A 27850-nucleotide genomic window follows, 5' to 3' on the forward strand; every position below is an offset into this window, starting at 1 on the left:
TGGAAGCTTTAAAAGCATTGAGTGGTTATGGCATTGCTTTTTTTACATCTCCTATGAGAACAAGATATTCTTTCAGCTTAGGTCATGTAATGAAGACAATATGATGCAAAGCCATGGGTGAGCTGTGATGACAAGTAATGTGAGTGAGAAATAAACCTTTGCTAGAGAAAGTCATAAAGATCTGGGATGGTTTATTACTAAAAATAATGTAGCTTATGCTGAGTAGCATAAAGGAAAAAATAACCAGTATGCTAATATGAATAATTCCAACTCTAAGATAAGTTTTTACCCCTTCTTTTCTCCTCTCCTTTCCTTCTTTCTTCACACGTGCTCCTGTGTGCTTTTGTTCATACACATTCACATACAAAACAGTTTGGTCAATACATAGTAAAATCAAATATGTTTTTAATAACTTTAGAGCTGACCATTGAAAAACACTGTGCACTCTTATGCTGAAACAAACTTGGAAAAAACACTACAAATTTAACCTCAAAAAGTGAAAGAAATCAGATGAAAGAATGTGGATGGAGTCAATTACTACTGAAATTGCTTTTGCAAGCAAAAGAAAAATTTTAATTCCCTTGGTTTGCTAAGCGTTCAATTTTACTTCATTGCATTTTTCTCTTCCTCTACCTGGTAGCAAAATTGGAGAAACTAATTTCATTACATTTCATTCTCGGCACCATTATAAATGTTAGTAAGAATAGTAATGCAACTATTCAAAATAGGACACTTTTAATCTATATCTGTGTCATGCATGAGAAGGAAATCAATAATTATCCACAAAATTGATTGTGTAGTATCTTTTCTGTTATGTATGATATCATCAATGATATACTTGCCAAGTTAAGGAGGGGTTAAGCTCCTTTGCTCTTCTGATCCCATGTTCTTTTCTTAGTTCAGTTTGTTGCTTAGGAAGAATATAATTTCCTTGGGCTTTGTGAGAACACAGGACTGATTGCCATCTCATTTTTGATATGGTTGACCTAATTTAGACTTTTGAAGTTCCACAGATACATTAAGTGCTTATGTCCCAATTTATTACCTTTCTCACAAAATAGAGGAGATATTTCCTATCTGGGGTAATAATTTTATAGTTCTTTTGTGTTATTCATTTGTATATTCTATTTTATTAAATGTTTTCAAAGTTTTATTTTTCAATAAGTGTACAATTTTAGAAATTAAAGTAATGATTAATAATTTCCACTCTCATATCTGCTCTAGTGAAGCAAAGTGAAAGCAAAGTGTCTGTAAAGAGTTTGTGCATTTTTTTCTATGCTGCTTTATGAAGCTTCCCCTAGCATTCAAGAGCATAGATGTAGATGCTTCAAATGAATTTATTATAAAAGTCCAAAAACAAAATTTGATGTTTCAGGTGTTTTTTTTTGTTGTTATTGCTCTGGACTCTTAACAAAAAAGAGTGACGTGTCTTCTCTTTCCCTGCCCACCCCACTCACTGAAAGTTTAAAAACCCTGTTATTTTTAAAGGTCTGAATTCTCTGAAGTAAGTAACATATTCAAGAGAGAAATGACTCCTTTTTTTTTTAAGACTGAATTATCCCAGAGAGATAAGCAATGAAAGTGTTTTCAGTGAAAGTGGAAGATGTGGTAAGTGCAAAAGCATGAAGTTACCTGAGATTTTCAAAAGGAATTTTTAGGTTTTGACTTGCCACTGAAACCTGTATCCAGATGACATACATCACCCAATTTGGGGGGTAGGTTGGAAATTGTTGTGTGTGCTCTCAGAGAGAGGTTGGCACAGAGAACTGGAGTAATTCAAATCTTGAATTTTCCCAAATTCAAAGAGAGCCAGTGTCTGAGAGATAGTGAACAGCACTGCCCAACTGTAGTAGTGTGAAGCTTCAAGGAATTATGTAAGGTAAAATCATGATGGGCTATTTTTCAGGCATCACAAACTCAAAGAGTTTTTTTTCATTTTTAATTGAGGTAGAAAAGGAGCCCCAATACTGACTGAATTGAATTTACTAACAGAAATTTATGTGGAAACTTGGATTTTTTTAAATGAGTTTCACATATTTGGCACAGTAAAAAAATTTTATTAAAGAAGTTGTGGGTTTACACAACAACTATTCATTAAATAGAGGATTCCTATATACTACCCTATTATGAACACCTTGCAGTGGTGTGGAACACCTTGCATTGGTGTGGAACATTTGTTACAACTAATGAAAGCACATTTTTATAATTGTACTGTTAACTATAGTTCATGATTTATTGTGGGGTTCATTGTGTAGTTCTTTTGATTTTTTAAAAAATTTTATTCTGTTAACCATATGTGTACCCATAATAAATGAATAAGAAATTTCTTAGGCTTTAGTATTATTTAATGACAGTTATGTCTGGTGAAAAATTGGGGATTATCAAAAACTTTGTGCAACCTATGTTTAAATGGTAGAAAAATTACAATACTTAAAATTAAGTGCAGTTAATTTTAAGATAATGACTATTATCAGATTAATGAATTAATGAATAGCCGGAACTCTCATAGTGCCTTGATGATTTATGTAATACCAGTGGGTTGAGATAAGATTTACTTTGAAAGGAACCTGCAGAATAATTTAAAAACTGTGAGTAGATATGTAGTGATGGCAAGAATTTTCAGTAGGGAAAGAGAAATAATCCTTTCAATTGAATTTCTCTTGAATCCCAAAAGACTACTGAGAATTAATGAGCATGGAGGAAGATATTTAAATTTCCTATCTCAGGCTCTGAATTTTGAAATGACTTAACCATCTCCAGCTGTTGGGACTAAAACACACTAGCCAATGTCCCCCACTGTCCTAGAGCAATATTTTTCAAACTTGGGGCCCATTAGAGAATCATAAAATCAATTTGAAGGATCACAACGATTTTTTTTTAATGCATAAAATGAAGAACAATAGAATAGAATGGAAATGTGTAATGACATTACACAAAGAGTCTGTATTTTTTTATTTGTATTATACATAAATATGAATACATTTTATACCTGTAAATATATAAAAATATGTGTACTGGATCACAATGAAAAATGTATTTCTAACTTACTTTTAAGTAAATTCAGCTCAAACAAATTGTAGAACCTTATCATATTCCATGAAAACATTCATATTGCCTCATGCTCAATTGTCATCCAAACATGGGTCAACATTTTATGACAGGAGGTAGAGAAGACTGTTCTGACAATGAAGAAAATGATAAATTTCTCAAACTGAGTGGTTTTTAAGGAGATAAAACTTCTGAGTTGGTTGAAAAGACATGTGGAGAAGATTCACCTCTAGCAAAAGGGAAGGTATCTGAGATCTTGAAACACTAACAATGATAAAATGGAATTAGAGTTTTAGCATTTGAGACTCTTTGTTCTCAAAAAGTGTTCATTTCTGTGGCTAAATGTCTGAGTAGTTTAGAACAAGCTTCGGTTCAGAGCAGCTTCCTAAATACCAACACTTAACTCTGAGACTAGAGATCTTGGAGCGTGGATTTTACCAGAAGAGCCATAGACACAGGGGTTGTGGATCAGGCCCGGGGCAAACAGGCACTGGGAGGGGCTGGGAACTCAACCTGGTGGAAAGTGAACCACTCCTATCACTTATTTTCATCTTTAAAATCTCATCTGACAAGGGAAGGGGGTGGAAATAGCTGTCCAATCCAGCACACAGGAAAGTCATTCATGAAAGAGATAATTTTAGTGAATTGACTTTACTCTAGGATAGCTAGGACAGATGAGGAATTAATACACCAATGTCATGGTTAGGTTCATGTGTCAACTTAGCCAAGTGGTGGTACCTGTTTTTCTGGTTGGGCAACTGCTGGCCTATCTGTTGCAATGAGGACATTTCATAGAATTAAATCATGATCATGTCAGCTACATCCACAACTGATTCCATTTGCAATCAGCCAAAGGGGAGTGCTTTCTGCAATGAGTAATGCTTAATCTGATCACTGGAAGCCTTTTAAGAAGGATTCAGAAGAGACAGGCTCTTCCTGTTTCAGTTGGTGAGCCTCTCCTGTGGAGTTCGTCCAGACTCTCCATCGGAATTGTCGGCTTCACAGCCTGCTCTGCGGATTTTGGACTCTGTGTTCCCGCGGTCACGTGAGACACTTATTAATTTTATATTTGCGAGTGTTCCCTGTTGACTCTCTTTCTCTAGAGAACCCTCACTAATACAACCAACAACAGATTTGCTGTTACTTTGTAATCTTCCATTAAACTAGGAGTATACTCTTGAGCTTCCATTACTTTGATGTCTGGGCAACCCCTTTATTCATCATTTTAGGGTGGCCTGGTCTATGATGCAGAATTGAAGATACCAAGGAGGAGCCTGAACCTGACGCAAGAGTGTTATGTGCACTGCTTAGCTACAGAGAAGGGGAGTAAATTTAGACACAGTGGTCTATAATTGCAAGGGAGCATAAGGGCCATTTGCTTTGTTTAGTTTATAGGAAAGTTAGCCATTTCATGCGGACTGCACTTATAGCTGAAAATATTAAAGTCTTAACAGTAGTAGTGAAACTTCTAGCATTGACCCTGTGATGAATGGAGAGGAGTTTAAGAGTCAGTTCTGGTGATGGCAGCACAACATTTCTTTGACTGTAATAGCACTGAATTATGTATCTGAATGTGGTTAAAAGGGGAAATTTTAGGTTGCATATATGTTACTACTATAAAAATGTTTAAAAACAAGCATAGTAATTGTGCTGGTTTAAAACTATTATGTAAATAAAGGACATGTTCTTTTAATCCTAATTCAATCTTGTGGGGGAAGACCTATTGTTTGATGGGACTTTTGATGAGGTTGTTTTCATGGAAAAGTCGGCATGGAAGATACAGACATTTGGAGATGCAGAAGATGCCAGAAGCCCCAGGAGATGCCAGAAGCTGACAGAGCCATTTGAAACCAGAAGCTGAGAAGGAAGGACAGCAGAAATTGCCATGTGTTTTCCCATGTGACAGAGAAACCATGGACAGAGAAAGACAGCCTTTCTTCCAAGAAAGAATCCTCTTTTGATGCCTTAATTTGAACATTTTCACAGTCTTAGCATCGTTACTTCTAACTTAACAAAGCCCCTTTATAAAAGCCATCCATATTTGGTATATGGCTGTTCTAGTTTGCAAGCTGCCAGACTGTGATATACCAGAAATAGAATGGTTTTCAAATGGGGGAATTTATTAAGTTGCAAGTTTACAGTTCTCAGGCTGTGGAAATGTCCACATTAAAGCAAGTTTATAGAAATGTCCATATTAAGGCACCAATAAGAAGTTACCGTCACTCAAGAAAAACCAATGAACAGGGTTTTTCTTTCTCAATTGGAAAGGCACATGGTAAATATGGCAATGTCTGCTAGCTTTCTCTCCAGGCTTCTTGTTTCATGAAGCTCCCCTGTGGACATTTTCTTTCTTCATCTCCAAAAGTCTCTGGCTACCTGGGCTCTTGTGGTTCTCATGGCTCTCTCCAAAATATTTCATCTTTTAAAGGATTCCAGTAAACTAATCAAGACCCACCTGGAGGGCGGGCCGCGGTGGCTCAGCGGGCAAAGTGCTTGCCTGCTATGCCGGAGGACCTCGGTTCGATTCCCGGCCCCAGCCCATGTAACGAAAACGGAGAAACAAAATACAATAAAAAACAAGAAAATGTTTAAAAGATGTTTCCCTTTCTTCCTCTCTTCCTTCCTTCTATCCTTCCTTCCTTCTCTCTGTCTTTCCTTAAAAAAAAAAAAAAAAAAAAAAAAAAAAGACCCACCTGGAATGGATGGAGTCACATCTCCCTCTAATTAAAGAGATGATAGTTATCAAATTCTAAAATAGCATGGATGTAACCTAAAGAACAATGTAAAGATGGTGACTAATGGAGTACAGATTGAGTACATTTCCTGTTTTATCATCATCACAGTAGCCTATTATTTTTGCGTGATCCCATGGCTATTATGATGCAGAGACCCAAAAATGATTGAAACTGAAATTCTCATCAACCAAGTGGGTAGAATCACAAAGCAGATTAAATCTGACTTGAAAAAAAAGGAAATATGAAAGCTGTGGTGTGAAATATACGTGTGAATGCATGTAACATATTATGTTAAATAGGAATTTTGTATTTCAAATGGGTTTAGCCTCATTACAAATATATTCATATGTATTAGGTTCAGTGTAGAGTTTATGTGGATGGACTCTGGAATAAGAGAGCCAGGGCTTGGATATCAGCTCTATTACCTATTAACTACATAACTATAGAAAATTTGCTTGGCTCTCTGAATTTTGGTTTCTCATCCATAACATGGGTGTAATAGCATTTCCAATTTGATTGGGCATGAAGACTATTGCTTTGCTCATGCTGCTGGAATGCAATATACCAGAACTGGATATTTCTGGCTTTTTTTTTTTTGGCATGGGCAGGCACTGGGAATTGAACCCAGGTCTCTAGAATGAGAGGCGAGAAATCTGCCATTAAGCCACCATTGCCTACCCATGGATTAAGTTTTATAAAGGACACTTATTATGTGCAAGTCTATAGTTCAAGGGCAATAAAAATATCCATACTAAGGCATCCAGGGAAAAATACTGTCATGATCAGGTTCATGTGACAACTTGCCCAAGTGGTGATGCCCTGCTGTCTGATTGGGCAAGCTCTGGCCTGTCTGTTGCTATGAGGACATCTCATGGACTTAAATCATGACTACATTGGAAGGAATCTACAGCTGATTGCATTTGCAATCAGCTAAGGGGAGTGTCTCCAGCAGTAAGTGACACTTAATCTAATCACCAGAAGGATTTAAGGAGGACTCAGAAGAGATCACACTTCCTGCTTCAGCCAGACAGCCTCTACTGAGAGTTTGCTGGGGTCTTTCATTGTAACTGCCAGCTTGTGGCTTGCCCTAGAGACCTTGAACTCTAGACCCCTATGGTTATGTGAGACACTTTTATAAATTTTATATTTACATATAACTCCTGTTTATTCTGTTTCTCTAGAGAACCCTAGCTAATACAGATACCTTGACTCAAGAAAAGCCGTTGGGTCTGGAACACCTCTGTCAGCTGGAAAGACATGTGGCTGGCAATTGCTGGGCCTTCTCATTTCAAATAGATTTCCCAGGGGCATTTTCTTTCTGCATGTCCAAATGTCTGGGTCTTGGGTTGGCACTGTCAGCTCTGTTGGCTTTGAAGCTTTTTCTAAAATGGATGTCAGTAGGTAATTAAGACGCACCTTGAATGGATGTTGACACATCTCCATGCAAACCACCTAATCAAAATATCCCACCCACAGCTGGTTTGGTCACATCTCCATGGAAACAACTTAATCAAAAAGATTCCCCCAGCATATTGAATCAAGATTAAAGATTCATTTTTCTGGGGTACACATTGGTTTCAAACTGGTATAAATGCATATGATTATATTTGCAATGAGACTAAATGCATTTGAGAAATAAATTTCTTAGCAAATTCTCTGGAACATGGTAGTCATTTAATAAACATTAGCCTTTTAAAAAATGTCTTTTATGAAAATATGAGCTGATATTTCCTCTCTTGTCAGACTGACAACATGAATTTGACTGCTATTTTTTTATTTTCAAAATATTTTTTAAAATAAGCTTTTGTATTTTCTTTTCAAATTATATTTCACTCCTACCACTCGATAAACTACTTTTTGTCTATGAATTACTACTGTAGACTTGTTTCCTTCTCAAATTCTATGTCCCAAACCTGATCCAGGGCTTATCTAGTGCTTTCTCCTTTTCTCCTTTCATTTTTGTGTTTCCTCTGAGGCATTAAAAATATTGGACATAATCTTACTTCTAGATTCATGATTGTCCAAGACTCTGAATCAAGTTCCATTTTATCCCCCATTTACCACTGTATACCCTACCCCAGTTCTTCACACAGAGTCCCAGACTGCTATTAATTTGTGCACTGTCAAGAAATATTGACTGTCTTCTCTGTTCCAGTCACTTGGGACTGTGACACAAAGAAGAATCCCTAGTTTCCAGTGGTCCAGGTATATATTTCCCATTTCCATGGTATGCTTACATGACCCAATAAAATCCCCTTTATTTAGACAAAAATTTGAATTTTGTTTCTTACATTTGTGATTCTAAATGTTCTGACTAGCATGGGCCAACTTCATCATGTACTAAATCCTTCTATGTAGTACAGGTATACAATCTATTTTGCTCCATTGATCTATGTGTAGCATACTTGGCTTGTATTGACTTACTTACTATAGCTTGTAAGTATTTGATACATTTAATTTTTCCAAATAAACTATATATTTATTTTAAGTTAAAAAAGCATAAAAAAGCAGTAAAACCCAAGTTATTCTTTTTATTTGATTGTATTAAATCATGTATTAATTTTTAAGGATTGAATCTTTACAATATTGAATTTGAAAATACAATATAAAGATTTTTCTTTCCGTTTGTTATTTCCATTTACTTATAATACTTATGGGGAGTTTTGATGTTTTTTTTATACTATTGACTTGGTTGCTAGGTTAATTTACTTTGAAATAATATTATTTCCTGATCTTGACTATAAAATATTTCTGCTATATTTTTAACTGGTAATTATTTGTCTAAAAGAAAGATTTATTTGTGTAATATGACATGTTAAAGAATTTCTATTTTAACTTTTTTGTTGTTTTGAAAGTACACAAAATATGACTGTAAATAATAAAAAAAAATTGTCACCCCCACTTCATTTTGTTTTTTTTTTTTTTTTGGTCTAATTGCATCTTTGCAACAAACAATTTAAAACAATAGTAATATTACTCCATTAAGCATAAGATTTGTTTCTGTTTCAAAAAAAATTATGTCTGGATGTTAAATTTTTAAGTTTTAATTTTAAAATTTTAAATTCTTTTTAAATTTTGATTTTAAATTCCTTTGTATTATATAGAGATATGTATTTGATCTTTTAGTACATGAATTATTGTGTAGTGAATGTTTTTATTTTTTGCACTCCTAAAATAAATCTCTCTTGGTTTTGCTATATTTTTCTTTAAATGCTCTTTTAAACTTTATTTATTACCTCTTCATTGAAAGTAATGAGGAAGAATGGCCTGCAGCTTTATTGTGTTGTGTTATGTGAGATTCTTACAAAATTATTTGAAATTTTTTTTTCATTCTCTGTGCTGTAGAATAATTTAGCTGCAGATCGTTGACTCTTTCTTCAAATATGTATTCATGAAAATGAGAGTTCTGGGAAGATGGCAGAATAGGATAGGCTGAGTTCACCCCTGCTCCAAAGAACAGCTAGAGAAGGGATAGGAAGGCAACTGAGATGGTGATTCCGGGGTGTAAGTGGCCTGGGAGAGTCTTCTGTACCACATAGGTTGACCCTGGTTGCAAAAGCTGACCAACTGAGAAGCAGAGAACCAGAGACCGTCAGGTGGTGCAAACAGCCCAATGGGGAAGCCCAGAGCCCTCAGGAGTGCATGGATGGGGAGACAGAGAGTAGGAAGTAAGCTGAGCCATATTCTTTGAATGTGCTACCCTCACCGGTGCAGCCCCACAACTCATGACCCACTCCATACCCCACGCACCTGATCCCCATCACCCACCCCACTCCCCATACTCCAAGCACCCCTGGTCCCTCAAACCACTGTGCTTATATTCACCCCACACCCCATCCCATGTGTGCCTATCTCAGCCCAACCCACCTCTCCTGTGGAAGAGCAGTCTCACCTTGCCCCTCCCAAACCGCATGTCCCTCTCCCTGCACCCTGCAGGTTGTCACCAGCATATAAAGGCTGTGGGTGTTTACCTCCATGCCCAGGCTACACCTGCCTCTAACCCATACAGCCACACAACCCCTGGAGTTTATAGCAGGAATGAGAGGAAGGTTCAACATAAGGAACTCAATCAATGTAATACAGCCCATTAACAGACAGAAAGGGAAAAAAAAATCACACGATTATCTTAATTGATGATGAAAAAGCATTTTTCATGAAAAGCTTTCAACATCCTTTTCTCATGAAAACAATTCAAATGGTAGGAATCAAAGGTATCTTCCTCAATATGATAAAGGGCATATATGAAAAACTGATAGCCAGCATCATACTCAATGGAGAGAGACTGAAAGCTTCCACTTAAGATTGGGAATGAGATAAGAATGCCCTCTGTCACCACTATTATTCAGCATTGTACTAGAAGCTCTAGCTAGAGCAATCAGGCTGGACAAAGAAATAAAATGCCTCCATATTGGAAAGGAAGAAGTAAAACTGTTATTATTTGCAGATGATATGATACTATACTTGGAAAATCCTGAGAAATCTGCAGCAAAGTTATTGAGCTAAAAAACAAATTCAGCAAGGTCACGGAATATAAAATTAATGTGCAAAAATCATAATGTTCTTATACACAAGCAATGACATGAGGAGTCAAATAAGTAAAATATTCCATTCAAAATAGCAACTAGAAGAATCAAGTACTTAGGGATGAACTTAACTAGGGATGTAAAGGATTTGTACACAGAAAATTACATAACATTGCTGAAAGAAATCAAAGATCTAAATAGGTGTAAAGACATTCCCTGCTCATGGATAGGAAGGTTAAATATAGTTAATATGTCAATTTTGCCCAAATTGATCTACAGATTCAACACAATACCCATCAAAATTCCAGCAACCTACTTTGAAGTCTTGGAAAAGCTAGTTACCAAATTCATCTGGAAGGGAAAGAGACCCTGAATAGCTAAAAGCATCCTAAAAAGAAACAAAGTGGGAGGATTAAGACTTCTTGACTTTAAAACTTATTATAAAGCCACAGTGGTCAAAATCACTCCTGGCACAAAGATAGAAGTGTTGACCAATAGAATTGAATTGCGAGTGCAGAAATAGACTACCAAATCTATGGTGAACTGATTTTTGACAAGTGTCATGGTCAGGGACATGGGTCAACTTGGCCAAGTTGTGGTACCTGTTTGGCTGGCTGCGCAAGTGCTGGCCTGTCTGTTGCAATGAGGACATTTCATAGAATTAGATCATCATCATGTCAGCTGCATCCACAGCTGATTTGTAATCAGCCAAAGGGGAGTGTCTTCTGCAATGAGTGATGCTTAATCTAATCATGGGGGGCCTTTTAAGCCGGATTCAGAAGAGACAGGCTCTATTCCTGTTTCGGCTGGTGAGCCTCTCCTGTGGAGTTCATCCAGGCCCTCCATTGGAGTCATCAGCTTCACAGCCTCCCTGTGGGTTTTGGACTCTGCATTCACATGGTCACGTGAGACACTTTTATAAATTTTATATTTGCGAGTGTTCCCTGTTGATTCTGTTTCTCTAGAGAACCCTAACTAATACATCTTGGTACCGAGAGTGGTTCTTAAGAAACAGAATCTTAAAAATGGGTTTTTATGGATGGTTTTCTACTCTGACTGGACTCAGAGACACTAAGGACTCTGATTCCCGTATCAAGAATGACACTCCCAATCCATAGAGTGAGTTGGCAAAACAGAGTCAAAATATCACCATTTGATTTTCCTAATGCTTTGCTTGTATGAAGCCAGGCTCTGGAGGATAATGTTTTTGACACCTTTACAGAGTTTTGTAGAAATGAGAGATATAGAGATGTTGGTTGGTTGTTGTTAGATACACTGGCTACATGAAAGAGTGAAAGGGATGGGCTTAAGGCTTCAAGAGAGAAGCTTAAGTGCCGTTTGACAGATGTAGATGTTTCCATAAGTATCCTGAAGGAAAATCTTATTTCCTGTAGCCATAGACTAGAGATCTCTGAAAATCAGACTCAGAATCTTATTGTTAGAGTAGCAGCTTTACAATGTAAACTGAAATCTCAATCTTGCATGGTGTCTGCCATTAAAGTAAGGGCATTGATTAGAAAGGAGTGGGACCCTAAAAAATGGGATGGTGACATATGGATTGATAATGATGTTGGGGGTGAGTTTGAAACCCTAGATCATGCTGAGTCTTTTCTAGATAACCCTGTAATAGTCTGCCCTGAGTACATAGCTGCCCCACCTCCAGCCTGCCTTGAGGAGTTGGCCACCCAACCTCCTCCTGAAAGGATTAGCCCTAGAGTGATTAATCCTCTTTCACCAGATGAAACTGCAAACAAAGACCCTGAAGCAAATGGCTTGGAAGATATTTCTAATTCTTTTTCATGACCCACCCCCACCACCCCTCATTTCTTCCAGACCTATAACTAGACTAAAGTCCCAACAGGTCCCTAAAGGTGAGGTACAAAGTATCACACATGAAGAGGTATGTTATACTCCAAAAGAACTGTGTGAGTTTTCCAATTTATATAGACAGAAATCAGGGGAATATGTGTGACAATGGATTTTAAGGGTGTGGGATAATGGTGGGAGGAATATAAAGCTGGATCCAGCTGAATGTATGGATATGGGCCCACTAAGCAGAGATTCTGCATTCAATGTTATAGCTCGAGGGGTTAGGAAAGGTATTAACAGTTTGTTTGGATGGTTGGTTGGAACATGGATCAAAAGGTGGCCAAAATTACCTGAGGTTGAAATGCCAGAACTTCCCTGATATAGTGTAGATGAGGGGATCCAGAGGCTTAGAGAGATTGGAATGTTAGAGTGGATTTACCATGCAAAGCCTGCTCTTACACCCCAGGAACATCCAGAGGATGCACCTTTTACCAGACAGTGAGAAATAAATTTGTGAGATTAGCACCATCATCCCTAAAGAGCTCTGTGGTTGCACTTCTCTGTAGATCAGATATTACTGTAGGAACTGCTGTCACTGAGCTGGAATCCTTAAACACAATGGGGATGACAGGATCTCGAGTTGGCAGAAGCCAGGTGGCAGTACTTAATCGCCAAAGACAGCGTAGACGCGGCTATTATAATAGACAACAAACTCAAAGCAGGCATCAAAATTTATGACATGCAGAGATTTGTGGCATTGGCTAGTAAATCATGCGGTACCTAGAAATACAATAGAAGGGCATTCTACTAAATTCTTGTTTGAGCTGTATAAACAAAAGAGTTCTAGGTCAAGTAAACAGAAGTCTAACCTGAATTACAAAAACAGAGAGTCACGGCCCCTTAATCAATTTCCAGACTTGAAACAGTTTACAGACCCAGAGCCCCTTGAATGAAGGGGAGGCCAGGTCCCTTTGAGGGAGAGCCCTGTTACACTGCCACAAATTTATACTGTTAATCTTCTTCCAAACCTTCCCCAAGGAGACCAACGGCCTTTTACCAGGGCAACTGTGCAGTGGGGAAAAGGAAATGATAAGCTATTTCAGGGATTATTAGACACTGGTTCAGAAGTGACATTAATTCCAACACGTCACTCTGGTCCACCAATCAGAGTAGGGGCTAATGGAGGCCAGGTGATCAATGGAGTTTTAACTCAGGTCTGTCTCACAGTGGGGATAGTAGTTATTTCCCCAGAATGTATAATTGGTATAGACATACTGAGCAACTGGCAGAATCCCCACATTGGCTCTCTAACTCTTGCAGTGAGGGATATTATGGTGGGAAAGGCCAAGTGGAAGTCACTAGAACTGCCCCTACTGAGCAAAATAGTAAATCAGAAGCAATACCAGATTCCTGGAGGGATTGCAGAGATCACTGCCACTCTTAAGGACTTGAATGATGCAAGAGTGGTAATTCCCACCACATCCCCATTCAACTCTCCTATGTGGGTCTGTGTAGAAAACAGATAGGTCTTGGAGGATGACAGTGGATTATTGTAAGCTCAACCAGGTGATAACTCCAATTGCAGCTGCTGTTCCAGATGTGGTATCATTGCTTGAGTAAATCAGTACATCTCCTGGTACCTGGTATGCAGCTATTGATCTGGCAAATGCTTTTTTCTCAATAGCTATTAGTAAGCACCAACAGAAACAGTTTTCTTTCAGCTGGCAAGGTCAGCAATATACTTTCACTGTCCTACCTCAGGGGTATATCAACTCTCCAGCCTTATGTCATAATCTTGTCTGCAGGTAACTACTCTCTTTTTGAGAAACAGCTTTTGGCCTGCTACTGGGCCTTAGTAGAGACTGAATGCTTAACCATGGGCCACCAAGTTACCATGAGACCTGAGTTACCTATCATGAGCCGAGTGTTGTCTGACCTACCAAGCCATTAAGTTGGGTGTGTGCAGCAGCACTGTATTGTAAAATGGAAATAGTATATACAAGATAGAGCCAGAGCAGGTCCTGAAGGCACAAGTAAGTTACATGAAGAAGTGGCCCAAATGCCCCTGGTCTCCACTCTTGCCACATTACCTTCTCTTTCCCAGACCAGAGCTATGGCCTCTTTGGGAGTTCCTTACAGTGAATTGACTGAGGAGGAGAAAACTTGGGTCTGGTTTACAGATGGTTCATCACGTTATGCAGGTACCACACGAAAGTGGACAATTGCAGCATTTCAACCCCTTTCTGGGGTGTCTTTGAAGGACAGTGGTGAAGGAAAATCCTCCCAGTGGGCAGAACTTCGAGCAGTGCACCTGGTTGTTCATTTTGCTTGGAAGGAAAACTGGCCAGAGGTGCGTTTGTATACTGACTCATGGGCTGTTGCTAATGGTTTGGCTGGATGGTCAGGGACTTGGAAAGACCACAATTGGAAAATTGATGACAAGGAGGTCTGGGGAAGAAGTATGTGGAGAGACCTTTCTGAGTGGGCTAAAACATGAAGATATTTGTGTCCCATGTGAATGCACACCAGAAGGTGACTTCAGCAGAGGAAGATTTTAATAATCAAGTGGATAAGATGACCCGTTCTGTGGATACCAGTCAGCCTCTTTCCCCAGCAACTCCTGTCATTGCCCAGTGGGCTCATGAGCAAAGTGGTCATGGTGGTAGGGATGGAGGTTATGCATGGGCTCAGCAACATGGACTTCCACTCACCAAGGGTGACTTAGCTACAGCCACTGCTGAGTGCCCAATCTGCCAGCAGCAGAGACCCACACTCAGCCCCCAATATGGCACCATTTCCTGAGGAGACCAGCCAGCTACATGGTGGCAAGTTGATTACATTGGACCACTCCCTTCATGGAAGGGGCAGCGATTTGTTCTAACTGGAATAGACACATACTCTAGATATGGGTTTGCTTTCCCTGCTTGCAATGCTTCTGCCAAAACTACCATCCATGGGCTTACAGAATGCCTTATCCATCATCATGGTTTTCCACATAGCATTGCTTCTGATCAAGGAACACCCTTCACAGCAATTGAAGTGCGGGAATGGGCACATGCTTATGGAATTCTCTGGTCTTACCATGAGAATGGTCTTTTGAAAACTCAATTACGGTGCCAACTAGGTGGCAATACCTTGAAAGGTTGGGGTAGTGTTCTCCAGGAAGCTGTATATGCTCTGAATCAGCGTCCGCTGTATGTTGCTGTTTCTCCCCTAGCCAGGATCCATGGATCCAGGAACCAAGGGGTGAAATGGAGTGGTACCACTCACTATTACTCCTAGTGATTCACTAGTAAAATTTTTGCTTCCTGTCCCTGCGACCCCGAGCTCTGCTGGTCTACAGGTTTTAGTTCCAAAATGGGGAGTGCTTCCTCCAGGAGAAACAACGATTCCACTGAACTGAAAGTTAAGACTGCCACCTGGTTGCTTTCGGCTACTTATGCCAGTGGATCAACAACCCAAGAAGGGGTTTACATTATTGTCTGGGGTGATTGACCCTGACTATCAGGAGGAAGTAAGACTGCAACTACATAATGGAGGTAAAGAAGAGTTTTCTTGAAATATAGGAGATCCCCTAGGGCATCTTTTAGTACTACCATGCCCTGTGATTAAAATCAATGGAAAACTGCAACAGCACAATCCAGGCAGGACTACCAATGCCTCTGAAACTTCAGGAATGAAGGTTTGGGTCACCCCACCAGGTAAAGAACCACAGACAGCTGAAGTACTTGCTGAGGGTAAAGGGAACATGGAATGGGTAGTGGAAGAAGGTAGTGATGAATATGAACTGCGACCACGTGATCAGTTACAGAAATGAGGACTGTAATGCTGTTTTGTTTATGTTATACTATTTAAGTTATAAGATATCAAGTTTAAGAATGTACATTGCCCAGGGATTTGCGCCCTATTCTGGAGAGATTTAATTGTTTCCGGTTATATGCAGGACAGTTGAGTATTATTAGGTAAAAGAAAACATGTGTGTTGTATTGTTTCTATTTGGAAATTGGGTATGGTTTAAGGTGATATATATAGCTGCCAAGTTGACAAGGGGTGGACTGTTATGGTCAGGGACATGTGTCAACTTGGCCAAGTTGTGGTACCTATTTGTCTGGCTGGGCAAGTGCTGGCCTGTCTGTTGCAAAGAGTACATTTCATAGAATTAGATCATCATCATGTCAGCTGCATCCACAGCTGATTCCATTTGTAATCAGCCAAAGGGGAGTGTCTTCTGCAATGAGTGATGCTTAATCTAATCATGGGAGGCCTTTTAAGCAGGATTCAGAAGAGACAGGCTCTATTCCTGCTTCGGCTGGCGACCCTCTCCTGTGGAGTTCGTCCAGACCCCGCTTCGAAATCATTCATAGCCTGCCATATGGGTTTTGGATTCTGCATTCCTGTGGTCACGTGAGACACTTTTATAAATTTTATATTTGCGAGTGTTCCCTGTTGATTCTGTTTCTCTAGAGAACCATAACTAATAAAACAAGGCCCCTAAATCCACCGAAGTGGGACAAAAGTCTTTTCAATAAATGAGCATGGGAGAACTGTATATCAATAGCCAAAAAAATAAACATCCTATACAGAAATTAACTCAAAGTGGATCAGACACCTAAATATAGGTACTAGCACCATAAAGCTTCTAGAAGAAAATGTAGGGAAACATCTTCAAGACCTAAAAATAGGAGGTAGCTTCCTAAACTTTACACCCAAACCATAAGCAACAAAAGAAAATATAGATAAATGGGAACTCCTCAAAATCAAATGCTTCTGTACCTCGAAATAATTTGTCAAAAAGGTGAAGAGGGAGCCAACACAATAGGAAAAAATATTTGGAAATCATACATTGGACAAAGGTTTGATATCCTATATACATAAAGAAATCATACAACTCAACAGCAAAAGAACAAATAACCCAATTATAAAATGGGCTAAAGTTATGAATAGGCATTTTTCTGAAAAGCAAATATAGATGACTATAAACACATGAAGTGATGTTCATTTTCATTAGCTATAAGAGAAATGCAGATCAATGTGTGCATTTGAGAAACCACTTCACACCTATAAGAATGGCTGCTATTAACAAACAGAAAACTACAAATGTTGAAGAGTATGTGAAGAAATCGGGACACTTATGCACTACTGGTGGGAATGTATAATGGTACAGCCACTATGAAAGACAGTTTGGCAGTTCCTTAGGAAACTAAATATTGAGTTGCCCTCTGATCCAGCAATAGCACTACTTGGTATATACCCAGAAGAGCTGAAAGCAGTGACATAAACAGATATTTGCACACATGTTCACAGCAGCATTATTCACAATCACCAAAAGATGGAAACAATCCAAATGCCCATCAACAGATGAGTGGATTGACAAAATGTGGTATATACACATGATGGAATATTATGCAGCAGTAAGACAATATGATGTCCTGAAGCACATGACAGGATGGATAAGCCTTGAAAGCATAATGCTTAGTGAAATAAGCTAGGCACAAAAGAAGATTCTGTATGACTCCACTTTTATGACCATGGTGAAGGTGACTGAATGGTGCACTGTCTGAGAAGTAGATTGGCAAACAATTGTGTACACATATGATCAAATATTGTGCTGTTACATAAAGGAATGAAGCTGTGAGGCATGCAACGATATGAATTAACTTGTGGGACATTTGGTGAGACAAAATAAGCCAGAAATGAAAGATCAACTATTGAATGATCTCCTTTAGAAAATGCTTATGAGAAAACAGGGGCTTAGATCGTAGGCTCTTATTTAGTCCAGAATGGTAATTGTTATTTCTGGATTTTGAGAGGATATTTTATATATCCATAACCTGGTATTTAGAGATAAGAATTAGGATGATCAGGTTGAGATTAAGGTAATTCAGAACACAGGCGTAAGAAAGACCTTGTTTATATTTTAGAACTGCACCTACTCTTTGAGACCAAAGGAAGAAAGCTTTATTTTTTCCAGAACTTAAATTTTCTGTAGAACAAAATCTAACTCAACCTGCACACCTCAGTTAAACAACTGAAACACAGGAAGCCCAAAATAAGAATGAGGACCTTTAATCCTGTATAGCTTAATGTAATGCCTGGATACATCCTAGAATATATGAAGTAGATAATAAAAAGTATTGGCAAAGTCCCTTAAGGGATGGAGCCAAAATATGGAACTATTAAACTTTACCACCGGGGAAACTGCTAATACTGTGTCAAACATTAGGGACACCCAAATCGATAGGCCAAGCCCTTGATCTTGCGACTTACTCTTGTGAATCTAATGTAGGTAGCAGAGAAGCTTAGTCTACCTATAGGTATGCCTAAGAGTTGCTTCTTGAGGACCTCTTTCATTGCTCAGATGTGGCTTCACTGTCTCTAAGACTAACTCTGCAAGTGAAATCATTGCCCTGCCCCTACATGGGACATGACATCCAGGGATGAAAGTCTCTCTGGTGGCATGGGAGATGACTCAGGGATGAGTCTGTCCCTGGCACAGTGGAATCAACAATTCCATCCTGACCAAAAGGGGAAAAGAAGTGTAACTGATGGAATATCAGTGGCTGGGAGAGTTCAAATAGGGCTGAGAGGCTACTCTGGAGGTCACTCTTATGCAAGCTTCAGTTAGACATAGCTACATATTATAACTTGCCAAACCCCAATGAAAACCATTCCAGCCAATCCTAAAGAACACCTAGGGCAAAATATAAGATTCTGCAAAGGTTTCATGCACTAGAGTAAATTTCCAGAAACCTACACCCTCCAGATGGGTCCCTGGACCAGGTAAGTCCTGAAACTTAGAGGGCCCAGCCTCTCCAGACATCAGCTAGTTCCATCTCCCTGTCCTATATTATTGACTGCCCCTTCCAACATAAAAAAGTTAGAGTGACCACAGCCCAAATATTGCTAAAGAGTGGGATAGAAGGATCAAAGGTAATGGTGAAGTTATACAGAGAAGGTAGGGTTTAACATACGAGTATGATTGCTGAATCATTAAATTGATCATTTTCTTTAGTCTTCAGTATCTTAGAGAAGCTAGAAGTAAAAACCTAAAATTGTGGAATTGTAATCCATACGAAACTCTAAAATCTGTTCTACAACTAATTGTGCTTTCCTTTGAAATTTATTGCTTTTTTGTACATATATTGTTTTTCACAAAAAAGAAAAAAAAAGTCAATTGTGATGTTAAAAGATATTTATTCCTTCTAGCCGCCTATGTTTGGGAGCAGCTAGAAGGAAAAATCTGAAATGATGGTTTAGTAGCTATGACAAACTCTGGGATCTGTCCTGTAACTACTTGTTGAAGTGTGCTTTGAAAACTATTGCTTTTTTTCTTTCTTTGCTTTGTATATATGTTATATTATACAATAAAAAAATTTTTTTAATTATTCATGAAAATAATAACAAAAGATATTTCCTCCATTATTTTAGAAAGAAAATACTATTCTTCATTACCTATTCAACCCTAAATCCCCCAAAATTTCCTAAGATAAAACTTAATCATGAACCCATAACAATAGTAAGAGAATTTAATATGTCTAAAATGCTTATTTTTGATCTCCTAGCAATTGATATGTTTGTTGATAAATAGTTGCTTAGTATGCAGGAAAATCTTTTGTTCCATTTTAATTGCTTCCTCCTACATTGCTAAATTCTCTACAATCGTCTTCAACACTTTCTCAAATATTTAGGGACTAATCACTCAGTATTAGAAAAAACAGCCCATCTTGAAAGAATGGTGAAAAACTAGAAGAAAAGACAGAGAAAATCTCACAATGCTCATGGCAGTGTGATGCTCCTCTCAGCAGCAGCTACTTCTGATAGTCTACCAAGAACATTGGTATTGCCACGCGAGACTTCAGCTGCATCTCATCTTATTAGGAGTATTCTGTTAAAAGAGTTTTGGGTATAAAAATATACATGTTTTCTCTATAAACACTGACCAAAAACTTTGTATTGAGAATTAAATACATTTTCTAGATTTAGGTTTTAAAATCAAAAAGCTTTCGCTTGGGAACACATTAAATAGAATGGCTATTCTGGGGTAGACATATATATATAACTTTAAAGTCTTTTAAGTTTCTATTAGAAAAGAAACTGCATTATCACCATCAATGCACAACCTCATTTCTAGAAGCTGAAAATATATAAATCTTTACGTTTACTCAGTTACTGATAAAGAGGCAGAAGTGCTTAATGACTTGACTAGGGAAGCATCATCTTACATACCATACGCTGGCAGAGTCAACTCTGGTGGTTTGAATTATGCACCCCAGTTTGGACACATTCTTCATCTTGATCTGCATTCTAGTGGGAGTGGTGCAATTGTAAATAATATCTCTTCAAAGTGTTACTTCAGTTAAAGTGAGGCCCAACTGAATCAGAGTTTTTATTTGGCCCAACTGAATCAGGTGGAGTGGTATTATGTGCAATTGTAATCTGTAATCTGTAGTCTTTATAAGGACAGTGATAGTCAGAGAGAGGGAAGCCACAGGGAGCAGCCAGAAGCTGGAAGTCAATGGGACATGGAAGAGAAAGGAGAAGACACCACCATGTGCATTGCCAGTTGACAGAAAAGCTAAGGATCAAAGAGCTTGGGCAGCGAGCACCAGAAAGCCACAGGATTCAGGAAGAAAGCATCACCTTGCTGAAGACTTGATTTGGGGTTTTTCTTAGCCTCAGAGCCAATAAATTCCTGTTGTTTGGCCAACCCACTGTACAGTATTTTTTTTTTTTGGAGCCAAGAAATTAAAACATCAGCCAGACAAGATGTTACTTCCTTATGAACCTCAATTGTTAAAAAAACTTCTATTTAATATGTCAAATGTCCAAGATAATAACTACAGAAGTAATATGTTGCTGCACAATGATGTCAAACAAAACTTTGACTATTATATTTTAATAATATAGTTCTAATAAAAATTGAATTACTTCTTAACATTTCATCTTTATTCTTATATTCTAGAAGTTCATTCTATGATGATGATAGGTGACTTGGAAGCATTGATTCTGGCTGAGAGTTGATTTTCATCACTGGCCCTTCAGCAGTTCCCCAGAAAGCATGTCCAGTGTAGCTAAAAATCTCTCTAAATTATAGAGATTTTAATTATAAATTACAGAAATATAATTTCGAGATTATAGATAAAATTTCTCTCAATGTTGTTCTGGTAGGGCAACATGGTTTCTGGTATGCCTTTTGGAAAACTGGCTAGCATTGATTGGGAGACATCTCTTACTCGTGGCAGCAGCTTCAGGAAAGAAGAATATGCCCATCTTGTCTTATCTATTAATTAATTCTGGTGATGATTTGTTATAATTGATGTAGATGGTAAATTTCCTCCACACTTTTTAGTTAACAGTAGACCTTTGGAATCTGCATTTAACTTTTGGCATTTTGACTATGGATGAACAGACCCAAAGTTACATGATATGTAATAATTTTTACTTGTATAATAAATGTCTATAACATACATGATAATGTTTTTAAAATACATGAGATAATATTTATAAGGCATTTAACATGAATGTGAATCACTTGACTGTGAAAGACATAACTATCGAGCATGTTAACTAAAGCCTACTATTTATACTGAGCAAGTATTATTTATTAATTTGGTATTTTTGAAAATATTTTTGATAACTTCTCAAAACATGCTTTGTAGTATTTGTAGTATTTGTAGTAAATTAATTCCTAAGTGACAGTTATGAAAAAAATTCAAAAATTTATTTCAGAATTTATTTTGAGCTTGAATCTTTAATTTTCAAATTGAAAAAGGGGATGGGGTGTGAAATGCCACATAGTACTTTTCAACCTGAATTCCAGGGTAGTCCACCTTGGTAGTTGTTGGAGGAAGTAAGCCTTGATTTGTAGTTATTGCCTTGATTTGGACTCTGGCTTCTGAAACTGTAGACCTAAAAATTCCTGTTGTTTAATTCAACCCATTGTGTGTTATTTGCCATAGCAGCTTGACAAACGAAGACACTGCTAATCAGCCTGGGATGTAATTTCTGTAAGGGTTAACTGTGTGTTTGTTTCTGTATGTTCAGTGCTTGGAATAATGCCTGGCTCAGGGAGATACTCAATAAATATTTTTTGAATGAATGAAAGCGAAAGAAAGAATGAAAGGATCAGAGATAGATACTACTCATCAACACAATCGACTACTTTTGTAGGTGCTCTGTTATTTTCTAGTGATACAAAGATTGCTTTGTTCTGAGGTCAATGGTTTGCCAAAGCATTAGGAAATATTGTGACTCAGTTTTGAATTAGTATAATAATAATTATTTCAAATTACATTGTATTACTCCTAAGTTGTTCAGTATATGTTGGTTTTCCTAACTTGATTGTAAACTTTTTGAGAACAAGGATGATACTTCTTCACTCTTTTGGAGTTCCAATATGGTGGGAAATGCCAACTTGATTATGTTTGGATAAAGAGAGACAGATGAGGGTTTAGTAACCAAATACAAGGTTAATTTGGTGGAATCAGTTCCAGTCTTTGATAATGCCATATTATTGTAGATTTTAATATATTCAGTTCTTATAAGTTATTTCTTATGTCTGTTTATTTTATCTTATGAGTTATTTCCCCTGTGATACCTGGAGCAATGAGTGAATTATTATAACATAATTCAGTTCCAAAAATTACAGAGTAAGTAAAATTTCTATTTCATAGACTTAATATATTTAATTAGAATATTGCAATGTGTAACTTAATAGTAAAGGTGTTCAATTATTTTTATTGACATCTATCTTCTCCGAGAATGATTTACGGTAAATGGCAAGATGTACTCTTTCACTTAACCTCAAAATAAATGAGTATTCAAATAACATCTTCTATTTATGGTATAACCATGAATTAAATGTGTAGAGATAAGTTTTGATGAATTTCTTTATTCAACATTTTTATGTCTCTGTAACTTATTTTCTTTTAACACTTTAACATTCCACTTTGTGGGATATTTTGCAGTGCTAAGTTGATAAGGTGTATCATTGTTACTAATTAATGGTCACATTGCTTGATACTAGGTTTAATTTTAAAAGCTTATTTTTGTTTGAACTGTGTATTGCTTTGATTGAAATAATTTCCTCATATTATGAATATTTTATTTTTGAAAAGAATTGAATAGCCTGTTTGTAAATGGAAATCAGAAGTTTGGGGAGGGAGGCCCTTGGCATGGCACTTATTTTACACAAACAAACTGTTTCTGGGGGAGAGGACCACACGAAGCCTGCATCCCCTTTTGAACCCTCAGTAGCATCCTCAAGGGAAAGTCACTGACTGAAGATTGTTTAAATGGCAGCAGTAGGGTGCATAGTAACACTGCTCTTCAAAGGAAGCATCACCTTATCTGACCCAGTCTTGTAGTGATTCAGGCGCCTGCTTCAGCCAGTAGAAGATAAAGCCTCCAACCGTTTCCATTTTTTAGCATTCAGGAGCCATTTGAGGACATCTTTTGTTTGTTTATTAGATCTTCACAGGATACATTTTGTTGAAAACTTAAGATGAACTTGGGCTTTGATTGGACTGTAATCTCTGACTAATGCTTATAGCTCTAAAGATGTCTAATGTTCTATGCTATATTGATTTTTGTGGCATGCATCAATCACCTCAATGATGACCACTCACATTATTCTCTTTCCTGCCAGAGCTACGTGGTACAGTAAAAAATACTATCTTTTGGCTTTGAAATAAGTATTCGAAAAATTTCCTTTTTTACCTCGTCTTTTCTGAGACACCGAATTTTGGGGGGGGTGGTGGTGAATTGCTTATAACAGCAGAAGTGTAGAGGAATACTTATGAAAAGAGTCATTACATAGCATGAAACTTACTTTGTTGAGTTTTTGGGAATGACCCTCTTGGCAAAGTGTTCTAAATATAAAGAGCACTGAGGAACATTGGGTTGGTTTGATTATACAGCATGTCCAATTTTGATTCTGTCCATCTCTTTTACTGAAAGATCAGTAGTTAAGCATATGCTATTAGCTACAGAGTCAAAATTCTTATTTTTCTAGTTTGTTGATCTGAACTAAGAACACACAAAATTCCATGTCCTATTAAGAATTCCAACCTGGAAAGGTCAACTGTTAGGTTTATCACAGTGTTTATAGAGGCACTGATTATTTACTTAGCTCTGCAAAGTAAGTGAGATTGTTCTCAAATTCATAAATTAGAATATATTTTTGACAGCAAATAGCAATGTAGCACAATTATATCAATTTGATTTATTTATCCTTTAGAGCTCTTTTTCATAATTTTTTACCCATACTTCTGTATAAGAGAGAAAATGAATGTTCTTACAAAGTAACAGCAAAACATAAGTTGGCATAAATTGGGGGTAGAAGTATTCATTTCCCAATTTTGTTTCAAAACATTTGCTTATTCATACTGAAAGCAGTTTCCTAGCCAATAAATTAAGAAATAAATGAATTGAGTTAAAAAAAAAAAGAGAAAAAGCTTGTGATTGGCTGTCAATGTAGTTTCACAGTGTCATCTAGATTTACAGAAACAAGTAAGATGTAAGAAAATTGTTTGATAACGTGAGACACATAATCTTTAGAAATATTTGCATCTTAATTTGCATAAAACTAAAATATTGTATCTCTCTCATTTGATATTCAGTAATAAATGAGTTTTAAAAAGATAGAGATACCAGAAATAGAAATATGCTATAACAGATCCCATTTTTGTTTTCATTTTGGTAGGTATGAAATGAGGCAGGTGTAGAAAATACTAAAGGGTAAAAGATGAAGGGAGAAAGAAAATGCCTGGGTTAGCACTTGTTTCTTTAATTTTTGAGTCATAGAATTTGAAAGTAAAGAGGTAAAGGGGATAACAGCAATTAACCAATGGTCAAAATCCATATGAGGACATTTAGAGAAATAACAAGAATTGGTTAATGTAGTAGTCAGGGTTCTCTAAAGAAACAGACCAAAAGGGCATGTCTGTGAATAGGAGATTTATAAAAGTGTGGGGATGCAGCGTCCAAAGCCTGTAAGAGGCCATGAGCTGGCAGCTCCAGTGAAGGTCCTCAATGAACTCCCCAGGAGAGGCTGGCTGGCTGAAGTGGACAGAGAGATTCATTCTTCTGAATTCTCCTTAAAAGCCTTTCGGTGATTAAATTAAGTGTTACTCATTGCAGAAGACACCCCCCCTTAGCCAAATGCAGATGTCATCAGCTGTGGATGCAACCCACATGCTCATGAGTTCAGTCTGTGAAATGTCCTCACAGAATAGGCCAGGCATCATTACCTGACCGAGCTGACACATGAACCCAACAGTTAATGTCACAATGGTTATGGAAGAGCAGTGCCTAGAATTCAGATTTCCTCATTTCTGTTTTAATTCAGGACTGATCATATGCCAACAATCATTCTTCTATGGGGTGAATTTCAACAGCATGATGGTGTAGTGGGTTATATTTTCTCCATGATGGTTCAAGTCATTGTGGAATTTGTTCATAACTGCTTGCAGTGGAAATAAATAGTCTCCATTGTATGATGAAAACTCTTGGAAACTTGGAGATAACAAAAAGAATGAGAAAAGAGTAATAAAAAATATAGATTGTTGTATTGAGATTTTTGGGCTAATATAAGATGATGTCTTTATATATTTACAGGGTTCTTTCAATAAATAAGAGAAATATTCAATTTTAAGGGATACAGTGGCTTGAAAAAAATACCTAAAGTCCAAAAGCATGAGCATTAGGAAACAAGTTGACAAGTAACTTAAAAATAAAAAGACATTTACATTTAGGCGATTAAGATCTAGTCTCAGTTTTATGTCAAGCAACTTCTCTGAGTCTCCTTGACATTAGGAGGAAAAGGGGAGGCTTGAGCTATCAGTGGATCTTTATTTTGTGGATCACAGGGAAAATCCTTTGAGAATCCAATAAAACGTCACACCCTTTCTCTGAGAAAATGCACAAATGCTTTTCTATAAACAATTTTCTAGCACTTTCAGTGAGGACAAGTTGTTTAACTCACATCTTCAAACCCAGTTTAGTAAATTCCAGGATTAGATCATTTCTAGAGTGTCTTTCAGATCTAAAATTAGAGATTATTTTATAGCATGTTATGCAGAGTCATGTAAAATTTAATTTTTTAATCAGGTTGATACATATAGTTCTTTTTTTTTTTAACATGGGCATGCACTGGGAATCAAACCCGGGTCTCCAGTATGGCAGGTGAGAACTTTGCCTGCTGAGCCACCATGGCCAGCCCGATACATATAGTTTTAAAAGTGCATTTTTTAGAGTCTAATGAAAATCAGCTTTCTCTCATTACCTCTGTGTTCCTTGGGCTTGCATGCTAGAGATGACTGTTTTCAACTCTGCTAGCTATTTCTTCTGATATTTATTCTCCATGACTAATAAAATCTTTATATTGCTTTTAAAAACTTAATTTTGGTTTTAGGTCTTATCTTTTAATTTTCTAATGGCAATATAAGGTTTTAGCTTTTTTACATTACCATACTCCCTTTGTATTTCCCCTCCTTCTATTCTCTCCAAGATGTATTTTGGAGTTAAATAAAATTAAAATTGAGATTTGAGTCAGCAGAGGGTCATGTTGTGTTTGGCCCTTGGTTTTTTCCTCAGAGAGAAATGAAGAGCTTTAGAGGAGTTTGAGGTTTGGATTGACATGTTCTGATTTATATTTATTCAGGATCTCTCTAACTGCTCTGTTGAGAAAAGATTGTAGGGATGGCAGGTGGGGATTGTTTGAAAGCAGGGGACTGGTTAGTAAGCAATTCCAAGAACCCATGCAAGAGATAATGATGGCTTGGACAAGGTTGACTGGGATTTTGAGAAGTGATACTATTACAAATATATTTTAGAAGTAGAGTCAAAAGCTACCACAACTGATTAATGTAATTTAATATAATATAATATAAAATAATTCATTTATTATCTTAAACATTTTTTGCTGCCATTAGTAATGTACTGTTTTGTGTTTTGACTTCAGTTTTCAATGAGCTTAAACAAAACTCATGAAAAACTTTCTGACCAGTGTAAAATATACCTCAGTAACTGAAGCATATCAGTCCTTCTGATCCATTTTTGGAGGATGGGCATTTCCTCCCATACCCCTGTCTTCTTATTCTAATTCAGGCTAGGTGATCTCTAGGCCTGATGCACTGCTATTATGCAGAATTTTTCTACGCCACTAGTCTTTGCTTCTTTTGCAAATGAAAATGTAATATTCACTTCCTTGATACCTGTGTTTCATCCTTCTCTGTTTACTTGTGTGTGTTTTCTAAGAAAGAGTGCATGGGAGATACATTTTTGATGTCTTGTAGGTTTGAAAAACTTTTCATTATACCCTCATGCATCCTTGACTAGTTCTAACCTCATGGATAGGAAATAGCTTTTTATTAGCACTTTGAAGGCATTTCTCCATTGTTCTTTCAGAATCCACTATTGCTACTGAGGAATGCAATACTGATTTTATTCCATACCCCATTTAAGTGATCTATTTTTGTTCTTTGTGAACATTGAGATCTTTATCCTATCTCAGCTCAATGTGCTAGACCCAGTCAAGTTAATAATCCATGTCCTTTAGTTTTGGGGAGTGTCATTTTTCTAATTTGTGGAAACATTCTGCTTTCTAATTCTAGTTCTTACTACAGATTTTCTGCCTATCATTGTATTATGTGTTGTTAGACCTGAAACCCTGCCTTCAAAACCAACTAGTAATTCAAATTTCTCAAACTTTCATTTGCACTCCAACTTATTCAA

General features: G+C 37.2%; 1 long non-coding RNA gene across 1 annotated transcript in view; it reads left to right on the forward strand.

Moving 5' to 3' along the window:
• Nucleotides 1–1356: 1356 nt before the first annotated feature.
• Nucleotides 1357–27850, forward strand: part of LOC143649947 (uncharacterized) — a 70492-nt gene continuing 43998 nt past the window's right edge. The window contains exon 1 of the long non-coding RNA XR_013159269.1: nucleotides 1357–1608. This is a non-coding gene — a long non-coding RNA (uncharacterized LOC143649947). The remainder of the gene's footprint in view (nucleotides 1609–27850) is intronic.

This window comes from Tamandua tetradactyla, chromosome 11 (genome assembly GCF_023851605.1).
Source record: "Tamandua tetradactyla isolate mTamTet1 chromosome 11, mTamTet1.pri, whole genome shotgun sequence".
Lineage (NCBI taxonomy): Eukaryota > Metazoa > Chordata > Mammalia > Pilosa > Myrmecophagidae > Tamandua > Tamandua tetradactyla.